This window comes from Microcebus murinus, chromosome 4 (assembly GCF_040939455.1).
Source record: "Microcebus murinus isolate Inina chromosome 4, M.murinus_Inina_mat1.0, whole genome shotgun sequence".
NCBI lineage: Eukaryota > Metazoa > Chordata > Mammalia > Primates > Cheirogaleidae > Microcebus > Microcebus murinus.
In genome coordinates, this window is record NC_134107.1 from 13,044,869 (window position 1) to 13,060,947 (window position 16,079).

The 16,079-nt window shown below is 48.0% G+C and overlaps 1 pseudogene; it reads right to left on the reverse strand.

Moving 5' to 3' along the window:
- Positions 1-1,565: 1,565 nt before the first annotated feature.
- On the reverse strand, positions 1,566-1,928 carry LOC105878562 (eukaryotic translation initiation factor 1 pseudogene; annotated as a pseudogene).
- Positions 1,929-16,079: the final 14,151 nt, after the last annotated feature.

A 16,079-nucleotide genomic window follows, 5' to 3' on the forward strand; every position in this document is an offset into this window, starting at 1 on the left:
GACTGTGCTAGGATCCCTGGAACAAAGAGAGATCAAGACCTGGGCCTAACAGGCAGCTCCTGGATTTCCCTTCTTTCCTAAGCTGAGCTCAACACAAACTGCAACGCTGGGCTTCTAGGAAGGCCTGACTATTCTCATGGAACTCTTCCTTCTATGATGTCACCAGTAGGCCTGGGCCTAATTCCCAAATGCCTCCTCCTGGGCTGTAGTTCAGAATCAGGAATTACTGTGTCCAGCTCCCTCACGGTAAAATGAGGAAAACGAAGTCAAGAAAAGGGAAGGGCTGGCCTAAGGTGACCCAGCAGGTCAGTGGCAAAGCTGGACAAAGAAGTCCATGGTGACATCATGGCTTCATCAGTTGCTTTAGCCCTGTTGGAAAGAAATTCATAAGGCCAAGTGGTCCAGTCTCTAGCCTCACCTAGATATAGTTGGTTGTATGGTTAAGACTGCCTGACTCTCCTATAAGTAGGTCTGTGATCTTAGGCTTGCTATTTAACTTTCCTATGCCTTGGTTTCTTCTGCTGTAAAATGGGAATATTGTATTTAGCTCACAGAATCAATAAAATTAAGATCTGTAAAGCTTATACTAATAGCATAATAAATGTTAATTGATGTTAATTATTCTCTCCTTGATCATTGATATAGATGTAACCCCCCCCCTCTTGGGTTATTGCCAAAATAAAATTATCAGCCATCATTTATTGAGGACCTACTTTATACATATTCAGTTTAATCCTCACAATAACCCCATTTGACAGAAAGAGGTGCTGTGGCTTAGAGAGTATAAATGAGTTGCTCGGTGAATAAAAACTTAAAATCATCTGTCTCACTCTAAGGTCTGTACCTGTGACCATCATGCTGTCTTGCCTTCCTCCTGAAACCCACTGCAAAGCTTGTCCTGCATACCAAATTCAGTGCACAGCACAGCTCTTTTGGAAGCTTACAGGTTACTCCTTTGACAACAGCAGCTTTCTGAGTGCTTGGTCAGAGCCAAGTTCATAGGGGGCATTGGATACAAGGTTCCCAGTGATGAAAGAGACATGGCTCCTGCCCTCAAGGAACTCACTGTCTGTTGTCAGCAGTAGACAAAGAAATAGTTTGTGGTAGGACAGCTAGTTGTCCCACCAATTTGCTTTCATCTTCTTCCTGGGCACAGGGCCTCCCAACTCCCTGCATTCCCAAGTGTACATTGCACATAAATGTCTACAAGGTGAGAGCAGAAGCAATGTGAGGCACTTCTGGGTGTTGGATTTCAAGCATCAGATGCCTGAACCTCTGTTTTCCCCCCTCCTGTAGACTGGAGCCCGGATGCAATAAACAGGATCAAAACTCTAGGGCTACATTTTCAACTGGGGTTCTGCGGAAACAAACTTCCTTGAGACATTTCTAAACCAGGGGTTGTGTATTTTTTTTTTCTTGGCTCTTTTCAGTTTATTGCGTGAACGAGTTACACTAGTCCAAGTTAAAAGCAGACCCCAAATAGTTACATTATACAAGCTATGAGGTTTTTAAACTTGTGAGAAGGGACAGAGAGGAAATTCTACTTATTGCAGGGAAACCCTCACTTAAGCTTCAGTGAGCCATGAGCACTTAAAACCATGAACCTTCAGCTGATTGTCCTTAGCCAGTCCAATCTCTATAAGGAACTGGCACATGTTCTTGCACTGGTGTCCCTGTACTGAATTACTTCTCCATATTCTGGATGCTCAATCATGGTACCATTGCAGGCAAATTTCTTCTTAAACGCCTTCACTGTATTTCTTTTTATTGTAATCACCAGCAATCCCGACAATAGTAAGGGTCTTCCTGCTGTTTGTCTGTTGAATTCATATGTGGATATAATCCTCAGTGCCTGCAGGAAGCAGCTCATCACTCTTACTTGCACCAGCAAAGGGACCGAAAGGGTGCAGGGTCTAGATAGAGGACATAAGGTACGATTCCTTTTCCTCAGAGAAGGTGGCGGCAGGAGAAAGCAGGGTGGGGGCTGAGTATGGAGGAGGCTGCTGAGTCCTCAGCTCAGTGACTTGGCCCAGGGGTTCTGTATTGTGATTGAAAAAAAAAAAAAAAGGCATCGTTTTTGAATGTCATGTGCCACGTGATGTCAGTACTTACAGTGACATGAAATCAAGCAGCTGCATGGTGGCAAACAGAGGGACTGAGTTCATTTGATTGAGTCCTTTTTCAGTTTTTAATGTGAGATCAGGAAGTTTGTTGATAATTTGTGAACATGTATGGCCTGGAGAGAAGGAGGTCAAAGTTGATCATATCATCCCTGCCCTTCTGAGTTACCTGCACGAACACCTGACTTACGGGAACGAACAGACTACTGGTATGAAAGAAAAATCAGAGGAAGTTTTCCTTCTAAAGAAATAATTTTTATATCCTGTAACTCAGCTGCCTTCTTGCCACTTTGCTATTGATTCTGCAGGTTAGCAGTGAATTTCATTGTGAAGATTTCATATTTTTTTGCAAGTTTTTTTGTTTAGTCACCTGTCCTGCCCTTCTATTTTATATCTTATTATTAGCATTTGTCTTTTACAGATGAGTCTCACAGTCCATTGGGTAATTGTTGGGGACTGACATTATACTTTCCTGGTTTAAGAATTAAATTTAGTGAGTAATGTACGTGCTCTGCCCAGAGCGTTTGAGAGTAATGTGTTCCGGACAGGGTCCAGATAACAAATAAGGTTGCTGCCTAGAGGCATAACAAAGGCCTGAGTTTCTGCAGGTAGACAAGAGCTGCCCAACCCCACTATAAATGGAGGCCTGGAGGCCACACGATAAACGCATTGTTCCTATTATTGTTGCCTGGCCCTGTAAGATGGCTGGATAGTCAATGACGGGTAGGATTCCTCGAGGAGGAACAACCTAAGACAGACATAGCCGCTTGGGGGAGGGGCAGCCAGGAGGAACTGGGGACAGAAAGTGCCCCCTGTGGCTGCCTTGCTTAATCTTGCTTATCTTAGCCTGTGACCTATGCCTGGAAACTTTGAGTCAGTAAACATCTGTTTCCTTAGGCTACATGTTCCTGAACAAACAACTATTACTGCAACATCTGGGTGGTCACATACAAGAAACTAACTTTGATTTTTTAGACTATAAAAATAAAATGACTGGTGCGTTCTACACTGCAGTCTTGTACCGTCTTCGTGAGTGTCTGTGTCTTTCTTTCTGTCTCTTTGTTCTGTGTTCATCCCCCATCCTGCAAACGGGCCAGAGCAGGTAATTTTTTAATATGAGGTGTGAAATGAAAGAGGATTCTAGGACTAAGACGTGGGCAAATCTGGTAAGGTTGGATAGTGACAAAGAGTTACAACTCACACATGTAGCAAAGGCTCCAGCAAAATTGAAAAGAACCTCCCTACAAATCATAGCCATTGGACAAGTAAGTGTGGTATTTTAAAAGCATCTATTGGTATCTCAAAACAAACAGATCAAGGCTTTTATTTTAAAAGTCCTATGGCTCAAAAAGCAAGTTATTTGGTAGCAGAAACTGTTATCCACAAAAAGAAAAGTCATACACGTGGTGAGAACCTAATAGTTAGCCAGGATGTAAAATGACTGTGAGTAAAATGCTAATGCAAGATGCACTACAAAAGAGAAAGTTCTACTCTCAGACAGAATAATAACTTGATATATTGATGGCATGTGATGCTGAAGAGGTTTTTGTTTGGGTTTCTTTGGTAGCATACTGAAAAACAACAGATTCTTTTTTTTCTTACTTTTTTTTGAGATGGGGATTTTGCTGTTTCCCAGGCTGGTCTGGAACTCCTGGCCTCAAGACATCCTCCAGCCTTGGCCTCCTGAATAGCTGGGACTACAGGACTAGCCACAATGACCACCACCACCAACAGGTTCTTTTCTTTTATTTTTTTTAGAGATAGGATCTCACTCTGTTGCCCAGGCTTGAGTGCAATGGCGCAATCATAGCTCACTGCAACCTCAAACTCCTGGCTCAAGTGATGCCCCCGCCTCAGCCTCCTGAGTAACGGGGATTACAGGCATGTGCCACTATGTGGGGCTAATTTTTTAATTTTTTGTAGAGACAGGGTCTTGCTGAGGGAAGAAACAACATGAAGTTCATTTCTCCTAGAGTGCATTCTGAGTATATCTCCACATCCTCAGAACACTCCAGAGATTCTTGAAACACCTGTGTGTCAGAATGAGTAAGGAAATCTAGAGATGCTAGGACTTCTCAGCCTCTTGAGCCAATCTGCATAGTTAATCCCCATATGTATGCACATGTCTCCTAACAGTTCTGCTTCTCTGGAGAGCCCCAGCTAGTGCAGTGTGTGAGACACCCTCTTGGCAGGGGATCAGCACACGCCTGTCACAGTCAGCTTTAGCCTTAGGGTGCCTCCAATGCTTTCAGTAAGTACCTCCTGATTTATTAGGGAAAATCCAAAGAGGGTCGACTCCCCATGGGAAGGACTCGGTATGGTGTCCTAGTCTGGGGACGTGTGAGTGCCAGCTTCTATTTGGAAGCTTGTATACAAATTCTGTTATTATTCAAAAGTCTGTTTTCCATGGGAGATTATGAGTTCTTGGCGGAGTGGCTGTGTCCTTTCTGTGTCCAGACGGCTGTCCTGGGTCTGGCGTGGAGGGAGAGGAGGTGCTGGCAGTGATGGGGAGAGGGGCAGGGAGAGGCGGCTGAGCCAGGCTGGGGCTGTCAGGGCAGCCCCTCAGGCGTGGGGTGTCTGGGGGGAGAGGAGGAGTGGGTGTGGGGAGGTGCTGGGGCAGAGAGACCCGGATGTGAGGGCTACAGAGGCCAGAGCCAGTGCTGGTGGGGCAGAAGGGGGAAGTCGCTCAAATGGCCTGGGGGACAGAGCCCAGGGAGGGGGAGGAGGGGGAGGGAGGTGGGTTGGGAAGGTCCTGTAGCTGCCTACAGGGTGTGTCCTGCACCCTGAGTCAAGAGGAAGGTCAACCCTTTATGGTATGTGTAGCATGAAAATATTTTCTCCCATTCTGTAGGTCGTTTGTTTGCTCTAATGATAGCTTCCTTGGCAGTGCAGAAACTTTTTAATATGATCAGGTCCCATTTATTGTTGTTGCTGCTGTGATTACTTTGGGGGTCTTCTTCATAAGTTCTTCACTTAGGTGCACACATGGCAGTAATATTTATCAGGTGCTGGGCAGGTGGGAGGGGGTGGAGGGGCCGGATAAATTCACAAGTAATGGTCGCAGAGCGCACTGTCTGGGGGATGGGCATGCTTGTAGCTCTGGCTCATGTAGTGCAAAGGCAATATATGTAACCAAAATTTGTACCCCCATAATATTCTGAAATCAAAAAATGAAATAAAATTAAATTAAAAAAATAAAAGCTAGAAGCCATGAAAAAAAAAATAGGAAGGTCAATAAGGGACAGGAAGATGGGGGTCGCTTCGGGAAAGACTGACCCCAGCAGCATAGTCAACACCCTGCATCAGAGAGAGCCTCAGTCGGGAAAGTCAGTTTGTAATCTGTCTGCCAAGGTCTGATCTCTGGTGGAGACCTCCCCCCATGCCCACTGACACCCCACCTTCTGGCCTCAGCTGCCCCATCTGATGCTAGAGGGCCACCCTGTGTCCTAGCTTTGCCCATGATGACCCCGGAATGCAGTGGCTTCAGGATCTGACAGCTGGAATTATTTCCCATCAAATAGCAACAATCTCAGCTGCTTGAGGGACCCTTTTTCCTTGAAAAGTTCTATGTATAAAAAGAATTTTCTTTAAAAACACCATGGAAAAGCACCGCATACTCAGTGCAGAAGGCCCAGCTTCTCCTCTGAGTTCCAGGGACTCACTGACTCCAACTCCTTCATCCTGCTCCCCCTTTGCCAGGGAGTCCCCTCCTAACCCACCCTCACTAAGGCCCCTGGGAAGAAGCAAACCTCCCTCCCCTCAGGGATGGGATATTCTTTTTGCTCTTTTATAGCTCTTACCCCTCTGCAGTGAATGATACTGATCTGTGTCTACACCTGCCCCTCCCAGCTTGTGCCTGTCAGGGTGCTGCTCTCAGCCACGGGTACTGAGTGGACGTGTGACAACCGTTGCTAAATTGAGGGGTGTCAACGGAAAAGAAGCCAAACTGTGTAAAATAATTTTAAAGAGATTTATTGTGAGCCAAATTTGAGGACCATGACCCAGAGCCATGCCCAAGAAGTCTTGAGCAAGTGGACTCAGTGTGGCTGGGTTACAGTTTGGTTTTATACATTTCCGGGAGACAGGGGTTTTGGGTAAAGTCATAAATCCATATGTGGGGGGCATATATTGGTTTGGCCTGAAAAAGTGGGTCATCTCAAAGGGGAGGGGGGCTTACAGGTTATAGGTGGGTTTAAAGATTCCTTGACTTGTAATTGGCTAAAGACATGAAGCTTTGTCTAAAGGCTTGTCTCTGTTAATCATAGACAAGCCACCGGGACATAGATTTGTTGTATAAATTGAGGACCTGCAGGTTTGTCTTGCATACCCTTAGGCCTGTTAATGGGTTACAAAGGATGTCTCCAAGAAGGGAGGGGGCTATGATGAGGCATGTCTGACCTCCCTCCTCCTGGCAGGCAATTTAGTTTTAGGATATCCCCTTGGCCAAGAGGGGGTCCATTCAGTCAGCCGGTGGTTGGGGGGAGCCTTAAGATTTTGTTTCAGTTCACAGGGGGAGGAGAAGGAAAGGGCTAAGTGTTAGGAGGTGAGAAAGAATGTGTTATTATACCCAGTGGTTTTGATGGGGGAGATTAGAGTAAAAAGGAGTAAGTAAAGTGTCACAGAAGTTAAGACAGCCGCCTTGTGCTTGGTGGGGAGAGCAGTAGTAGAGCTGAGTGTAACCGAAGGGGAGACTAATTAGTTGCCCAGGGTCCAGTGCATGATGTATCTCCTCCCAAGGGAAGTCCAAATCCCCCTGTAAGTATGTGTCCTAGAGAAATTGAAGGAGAAGATGTTTGAAGGGGTTGGGGTGGAGTGAAGAGAAAGGCTGTAGATTTGGGGGGAAATTACTCATCTACTTGGAGATTTGAGACTGATTCTTCTGGTATGCGGGAGAGTGGGATGGCTGTGGGTCCTGTTCCAGTAAACCTGTAGAAGAGGGCGTGGAGGTAACAGCTCCCTCATTTTAGGGTTTAAGACAGGAAATGTGGATCCAGGTTGGGAGACCTGGGAGTTTTGCTGCTGTTGGGGTAGTCATCAGAATAAGATGCAGCCCCCCCATTTTGGTTGGAGAGGTTTGGGATGTGGGGTTCTTTTTTTTATTTTTTTGAGACAGAGTCTCCCTTTGTTGCCCAGGCTAGAGTGAGTGCCATGGTGTCAGCCTAGCTCACAGCAACCTCAAACTCCTGGGCTCAAGCAATCCTTCTGCCTCAGCCTCCCGAGTAGCTGGGACTACAGGCATGAGCCACTATGCCCGGCTAATTTTTTCTCTATATATTAGTTGGCCAATTAATTTCTTTCTATTTATAGTAGAGATGGGGTCTCGCTCTTGCTCAGGCTGGTTTCGAACTCCTGACCTCGAGCAATCCACCCGCCTTGGCCTCCCAGAGTGCTAGGATTACAGGCGTGAGCCACCGCGCCGGGCCGGATGTGGGTTCTTCATAAAACATCTTCATCTCCATGCTGTACAGTTGGATTGTGAGAAGTAGAGCTCTGTGATTGTGGTCAAGTTTCATTAGCAAAGTCTCTAAGTAGCTGTCTCACCAACCCCTGGGTAGGTATGTAGTTTCCAAGGGCAGGGGGGACTGATGTGGGAACAGAGTTAATGTAAAGGGGTGGCCGTACATGAGTTCAAAGGGGCTGAGGAAAGTGGGGCCCTTCGCGCTGGCCAGATTCTCGTGAGGGCTGTTGGTAACAGGGAAGTCCACGGTTCCTTTGCTTCTGAGGTGAGTTTAGTGAAGTGAGCCTTGAGGCTGGAATTCATTTTGTTTATCTTTCCCGAGGACTGGAGTCTATATGACCCTCTCCCTCAGGGAGCGCTGGCAGGGAGTGTTGAAATCCCCACCTCTCACCCCACACGTGACCCTCACAGACACCAGGTGGGATATTCTCCCACGAGGCTGAGAGAGGACAGGGGACCCCAACCCCCCGAAGTCAGAGATGGTCCTTCGCAGGCCACACTTCGATCGCAGACCAAAGCCCCCTGGTCCAGTGCTCACGGCCCCACGTCCCAACCCTCTGCTCTGCTTCCAGATCTCTGAGATGGTGGTGTATGTGGTGCTGCTGGTGTTCTCTGTCCTGTTTCTATGCAGGGCGAATGCCTGGTCTGACAACACTGAATATCACCGGTGAGTCCTGGAACTCCTCAGCAGGTGGAAAGATGCCCCCAAAGGGTGGAGAGTGGTGGGTCTTCATGGTTCTTGCCCAGGAGTGGGAGCATCCCCGAGGGGTCTCAGAGCCTGAGCGCCCACCCTTCCTTCCCCCTTTACACCCCTCCCGTGTCTGTTTTCTAGGAGGGACTTTCCACAGCCAACGAATATGCAAGGGGCAACTGGTCAGGACATCCCTGATTTTGGCCATGGGACGGCAAGGAACGAGGACAGTGGAGAATAGGCCTGGCTGGGGGGGCATCATCCGAGTGGGGCTTTAGAGTACAGTGACAGTTTCCTCTGTGTCACGCGGCCCCATACTATTTGTAGGAGCATTGGGGCGAGCAAGCCATCCGCTAAGATGATCAGTCCTTTCATCTGCTGCTACCACGGATGTGACAGAACTCGGGAAGGTCCAGGGTCTCCGGCTAAGAAATCTTCAGTCATGAAGCCAGTACACTGTTATTCATAAAAATATAAAGATTCATTCTAAAGAGAGATGGCTGCATCTATAACTTATACATTTATGGACAATAGTTAAAATAATGTTATCCACGATGATCAGTTGGCATTCACAGGTCACATTCTGACAGATTACAGCACTAACGTGCAGGTACAGGTGAGCTTTCCTTAGCTACAGAAGTACTGCAAGGGTGTGTTTGGTTTGGTTTTTATTTGCTTATTTATTTATTTATTTTTTGGTTAATAAATACACAAGATGATTTTACTGTTGTAAATAGTTTTGGCCTCTGAGTTGATCTTGGAAGTTTTTCCCCAGTGACTTGCAGTTAGAGGTCTGTCCCCTTCTGCACCTGCATCTTCTCTGACCGGGGTCCTCTGAAGCCTGTCACCTGCTCAGGGTGTGAAGCTGAAAAGGAACAAGGCATGTATCATAATCCTGAAAAGGGGAGGTGGTCTTGCCTGGCTCTGGAAGGGCACTGCCCTGTCGTGGCCCGTTTGCAGGACAGAGGATGAACACAGAACATAAAACACAAATGCAGAACACAAAGAAAAACACGGACACACAGACAGATGGTTGACTCGAGTAATAATACACTGGGTCAGTTTTATTTTTATACTCTAAAAGATTAAAGTTAGTTCCTTGTACATAACCACCCAGGCATTGCAGCAATGGCCATAAATTCTGGAATAGCCTTTGGGAAGCATATGTACCCTGACTCAGAATCTCTAGGTGGTTGCTCTAGGCACTAGGTATAGATAAAGTACCGAGATTAGCAAGGATGTGCAAGGCAAGTCACGGGGCATTTCTCATCCCCAGCTTTTCTTAGGGTGATCCCCTAAGACCTTCAGTTGAACCCCGGCGGCTGTGCCTAGCTTAGGTCGCCCCTCCCTTGATGGGTCTTACCCATCATTGACTAACCAGCCATCTTATGGGGTGTACGCAGCAATCACAGGAACAATATGTTTATCATGTGGCCTCCAGACCCCCAATGCCGTGGGGCAGGGCCGCTCTTGCTACTCACAGCTCAGGTCCTTTGTTATGCCTCTAGGCAACACCTTTGTTTTTGTTATGCCTCAAGGCAACAGGGGCCTTGTCCGGAATGTATTACTTTTAAATGCTCTGGGCAGAGCACGTGCATTACTAAATTTAATTCTTAAACTAGGAAAATATATGTCAGTCCCCTACACAGAACTGTTGAAACCGTCCTTACAAATTAACGAAAAGGTGTGCAAGGTGAGAACAGTGGTAAGGGCCTAGCTAAAAATAATGATAATAATTAGCCACTGTCCCTGTTTACTTCTCTATAATTGCTCTCTGGAGCCACATAGCTGGTGGTCATAAAGATTCTTAGCTTTTTCTATAGATAATATTATCTTTAGAAACCTAGAAGTAGTTTCTGAGATAGCTTCCAGGTCCCGCATTCCAGTGGAGCAGCTGACCCACCCAGACCAGCTGGCCATACTGAGGAACTGATTCAACTGGTCAGCAGAGAACCTGGTCAGCAGAGAAGACAATTTCTACAACCCTATTGTTCTGCCCCAAACTCCACCAAACTGTCTTTAAAAACCCCATCTCCCAAATTCTCAGGGAGGCGGATTTGAGAAATTCCTCCCATCTCCCCACTTAGCGCTATGCAGAATTACCAAACTCTTTCTCTGCGCTAACACCAGCTGTCTCAGTGTATTGGCTTCCTCTTGGGCAGTGGACAAATGAACCTGGTTGGGCAGCAACACTGTGAGAAATAAACTTCTGTTGCTCAGGCCACCAGGTCTGTGATACCTCATTACGGCAGCCTGAGCTGATGAAGACACCCCCCACCCACATCATGGTAGTAGACCTCATCTTACAAATTCTGTTCATCCCCACCTACCAGGAACAAATGACCTCTAGTTCCAGGGAAACCCACTTGAGTCTCCCAGAGTGGACAGCCAAGCAGAGTTTGCTGGTTGTCACAGTGACTCCCAGGAAATATTGCTATGATTTTGAGACTGCATATCAATAGTTATTTCTGGTCTCTACCCCCAAACATAATATTCCCTTTCTCCTTAGTTGTTATGCAATGTGGCCAGTGGATAACTGAAACTTCTTTTTGAGATTCTTGACTTCCATGTGAAGGCACACATTTTTCATCCACATATAAAATCAGATGGCTCAAACTTTCTCTTTTCAGCCCAATAGGTACCCATCTATGAAATCATAGAAGTCTGCCATTTTCTTATGAGGACCCAGAGCCTAGTTTTCCTTCTCTTCATCCCCTTTCACAGTAGGATATGAAAAGAAAGACAACAGGAGCCATGATATGCCGTGGCCTAGCTTTTCGCTTCTTGGACTTGGGGTTTAATGAGATTCTTGGATCTTTAAGGTTATACATTTCAATGAGATTCTTGGATCTTTAAGGTTATACATTTCATCAAATTTGAAAAATTTTGGCCATTATTTCATCAAACATCCTTTCTTCCTTTTTCAGGGACTCTAAATACACATACAACTGGCTTCTTAAAATTGTTTTATACCAGACATGATGCTCTGTTCATTTTTCAGTCTTTTTTCTCTCCATATTTATATTTTTCTTAGTTTCAGTTGGTATGTCTTCAAGTTTGTTCATCTTCTGCAATGTCTGATCTGCCCAACTCCCTTCAGTGCGTTATTCATCTCACACTGTGTGTTCCGCTGGAGAGTTTTGTCTGGGGTCTTTTTCATCCTTTGTATGTGCTTACTTCTCTCCTGAACTTTTGGAATGCAGTTATAACACCCACTTTAAAGTCTTGGTCTGCTGTTTCTGTCCTCTGTGTCTGTTGTATAGCGCGAATCAGACTGGCCTTTGTCCCTGGTTTCTGGGAGGGAGATACCAATCCTTGAAATTTTCTGAGTAATAGGAGTGTCGTTGTTACTTGTGAGCCCTTGGATCACACCTGGGTTTATGCTAAGAGAGGAGGTGTCTCAGAAAGGGGGCAATCACCAGGAAGACCAATAAGCCTGGGGTGCTCCCTGCTACTGGGGTTTCTTGACTCTGGGCCCTCTCAGCTAACAGAGCAAGGAAACACCTGTGTGCTCTCCTGTGTGTGTGCTCCCTTGTGTGTGCTCACCTGTGTGTGTGCTCCCCTGTGTGTGTGCTCCCCCGTGTGCATGCTCACCTGTGTGCTCACCAGTGTGTGCTCACCAGTGTGTGCTCACCTGTGTGTGCTCACCTGTGTGCTCACCTGTGTGTGCTCACCTGTGTGTGCTCACCTGTGTGCTCACCTGTGTGTGCTCACCTGTGTGTGCTCACCTGTGTGCATCCTCACCTGTGTGCTCACCTGTGTGCCAATCCACAAGTATTCCTACTTGTGAACAGCTGTGTCTATATTTGGCCGAATGAGTTCTTACTGGTGTCTCCAACTCTAGTCCATGACACACCCGTCTTTCCACCCCCTCTCCGTGCTTATCCATGAATTCTCACTCCAACAGTTTAAGAAATCTGCATCCCACATGTGCCAACCCTGTACTGAGTCGTTCAATTTCAGTGTACATTTGATAGCTTTGTCAGAACTGTTAACCCATACCCCCAGGAGAGAACCGCCACCTGGAGTATGGTGCTTCTGTGCAGTGCCTTTGCCTTTATTGTGACAGACTCCACCCATTTCCAAAGGTCCTAGTTCTGCACCTCCCACCCCTTCAGTGAGGCTGTTTCCTAAGTTGGAACACAGTGAGATTCTTTAGTCACATTCTGCACTCCATCTTGGTTTGTGCAACACCCTCAATGATTTTTCTTTATTTGGCATGCATGAAAGCTCTATGGGTTTTGACAAATGCAGAGTGTCATATATCCAAAATTACAGAATCATACAGACCAGCTTCACCGCCCTAAAAATCCTCTGTGCTTCACCTATTCAACTCTCCCACCTCCTCAACTGGGAGGAGACTAAAATCCCAAATCAGCTGACTTTAAGGTGGGCAGCATGCCCTTGGTGGGCCTGACCCAAGCAGGGGAGCCCTCAACAGGGACCAGGCCTTTCCCCGTGACAGAGTCCAAAGCAGGGTTAGGTTCGACAGAGGGAGATTCTCTGCTTCCGGCTGTGAGGATGGACTGAGGGGCCACATGACCAGGCTGGCAGGTGCCGCTAGGAGCCAAGAGTGGCCCTGGCTGGCAGGAAATGCAGCCTCAGTGTTTCAACCTCCAGGAACTGAATTCTGCCACAATACGAATGTGTAGAGGACTCTGAGCTGCAGAGAAGGAAGCTGCCAGGGACACCTGGGCTCAGTTTGGGAGACTCTGAGCACAGGACCAGCCGCACCACCTGACTCCAGCCCTGCTGAACCTGGCTGAACCATGACGTCTCCACAGTGATAGGACAGTGCTCCGTTAACCAATCAGAGCCAGGCTCTGCAGGAGACCCGTCCCTGCCTCCCAGAACCTATGGGAGGTTTCAAAATGTCCTCTCCCCCTTCCCCCGTCCCCTCTCTCCACCCTGCCCAGGTGTCCTGGATGCTTCGTGCTGTGCCCAAGGCCCAGCGTGTATCTGCACACCCGGGCCTCCGCAAGGCTGCAGGGAAAGATGCGTTTCTTTACCTTTGCCACACACGGACGATTCTCCAACTCTCCCATCCACACAGACAGTTTTCAAGACCTGGTGACCATGGGAACCCTGGGCTGCTCCTTTACCCTGAGTTTCAGGAACTGCCTGAGTCCCCAATGGGGCCTTTTAGCGCTCTCGGGAAGGGCTGTCCAACCGCTCTCCTGCTTCCGCCTCCTCGCTGCCATCTGTCAGCAGACAGGCCTCCTCACAAGACCTCTGCACATACTGTCCTGTGGCCCAGAAAGGCCTCTGTGCATCTATGGGCTCCCTCTCTTCCTTCTAGTGCCTGCCCCCAGGTCACCTCCCAACGGAGCTTCTGCAGATCATCCTACAAAGACGGCACTCGTCACCTGCTGCCGTCTGCACAATTTACTTACTTGCTATTGCAGGAGTCCTCTGAAGGAATGTGAGTTCCAGGGGCGTCGTTTCTCTTTAAGATTTTGTTCACTGCCTTAGTTGTACCTCTGGACCAGTGTTTGACACAGAGGAGCTCCTTGGGGAGAGGTTCCTGGGGGTGTGTGTTATGTCATTCAGTTATACTAGCGAAGGCATTCTGGGCACTCCTGGGCACCTGAAGAGGCTTCATGTGGTCCTGAGTGAGACCTGCACCTGAGCCCTTGGCCGTGTACATGCCAGGAGCAGGCACAGGGCTCAACACTGCCAATCACAGGGCTTCCTTTGTAGAATCTTGCAGAGAGGGTGACAACCTGTCCTGCTTTCCAGGTGTATCCCTGAATATCCTTTGTCCTGGGAAGACCCATAGTCCTAAAAAGCCAAGGTTGTTGGCCACCCTACTTTAAAATGATACAAGAGGGGACCTATGTTCATTCTGGAGTCTGACAGCTGAGTCAAACCTCGTGGTCAGGTGTCTAGCCTCAAGGTGTGAAAGCAGACCTCCTGGGGCTCATCATAGCCCTTTTGGTGAATAGCTCACTCTTTTCTGCCTCAGTTTCCCCATCTGCCTAAGCATCGTTATGGGCTGAACCACGTCCCCCTGTATTCATCATGTTGGAGTCCTAACACCTAGCACCTCAGAGTGTGACTGTATTTGAAGACAGAGGCTTTAAGGAGGTAATTATGTTTAAATGAGTCCTTAGATGGTCCTAACCCAACAGGGATGGTGTCCAGATGAGGAGATTAGGACATAGACACGCATCAAGGGGCGACCATGTGAGGACACAAGGAAGAGACAACTGTCTGCCAGTCAAGGAGGAACCGACTCTGGGACACCTTGATCTCAGACTTCCAGCCTCCAGGACCATGAGACAATACACTTCTGTCATTGAAGCCACCCAGCCCGTGGCCTTTGTCATGGCAGCTTGAGCTGACTACCACAGTCATGATGAGAACGTCACAGATCGAGTCATGGGAAGCCTCATAGTAGTGAGATCTACCTGATCCTACAACCCTGAGCTGCAGGAGCTTTGCTTCTGGATCATGGAAGCTTCAGGAACACAGCTTGTTCTTCAAACAGAAGCATGCAGTATGCCTAGAAAGATCGACCAGGAAGTCCTGGGGTTGAAGTCACATATTGAGGCATCACTGGGGTTCTAGGAGAATTTAGGGACTGGCTCTGGGTAAGCCCCGTGTTTGAGTCTTGCTCCTTGCCAGGACTGGGGAGTCCCTTTCAGCCAGCAGCTTTACATGGGACGAAATGTCTGCCCCAGCCCCACCAGTCCCTGCCCTTCTTGCCTGGACTCTTATCTGGGTCAATGGAGACTGCAGATCAGGCTCAGATCTAATCTGCTCACAAGAAGAGGCCTGGGGCCTGGTAACCCTGGTGCCCATGGAAACATCAGGGTAAGATGTGGTTCTGTGCCTGGGTCAGGGTGTCAGAACCCATGATGGTGACAGAGGAGAAGCTGGCAAACAGGTCCCGTACCCACCTCAGGCCACCTGGACACCATGCAGGAGATATCGAGCTTTGGTCCCCAGCAAGGAGAGGGGAATCTGTGGATGAATCACTTCCAGGGGAGAGGTGACTTCCCCTCCAGCAGGGAGAAAAGATCTACCAGGAGGTGGCACATGACTTCCTGGGCAGACCGCAGGCTCCCCATCCCAGCCTCATGGAGACCCAACCTGTGCCTGGAGACACTCCTGAACCCCAGAACTGAGTGGTACTTTCCTCCCCATCACCCAGGAGCAGGGGGCAGCTCTGTCTGGGTGGGGAGGCCTCAGCATTTGCTGTGGCCCCAGCACCCGGAAATGTCATTTCTGAGTTGGGACATGAACCAGGCTCCTTGAGTGTCAGGAACAGCAGGTTGGATGCTGAGCTTCTGAGAGCTGGCTCTGATGGAAGTGTAGACAGAACCTCGAGGTGACCTTTGCATCTAGATTGCAGTAATTTCCCTGGTCTGAGATGCAGGCGCATCCCTCCCTAATTTCATCTTTATCTCAGGTGAAATTCACATAACATAACATTAACCAATTCAAAGCGCACAGACTTTGCAGCGTTGTGCATCCTCTATTAAGCTGCAAAATGTTTTCATGCCCAAAAAGGAAGCCTCATGCCCATTGGCAGTGACTCTCCTCTCCCTCCTCCCAGCTCTTGCAACCGCCATCTGCTTTCTGTCTCTGGATTTGCCTATTTCTGGACATCTCCTATAAATGGAATCCTACCCTTTGTGTCTGCTCTTTCGCTCAGCATCATGTGTTCACGGGGCATTCGTGCTGGAGCATGTGTCAGAGCTCCCTTGCTTGTCTCGGGCAAGAAATAAACATGAATATGGAAGCTGTGAAGTCAGATGATTCAAGACGGTGTGCCCAGGAGTCACAGGCCACGCCTGGGTAACAC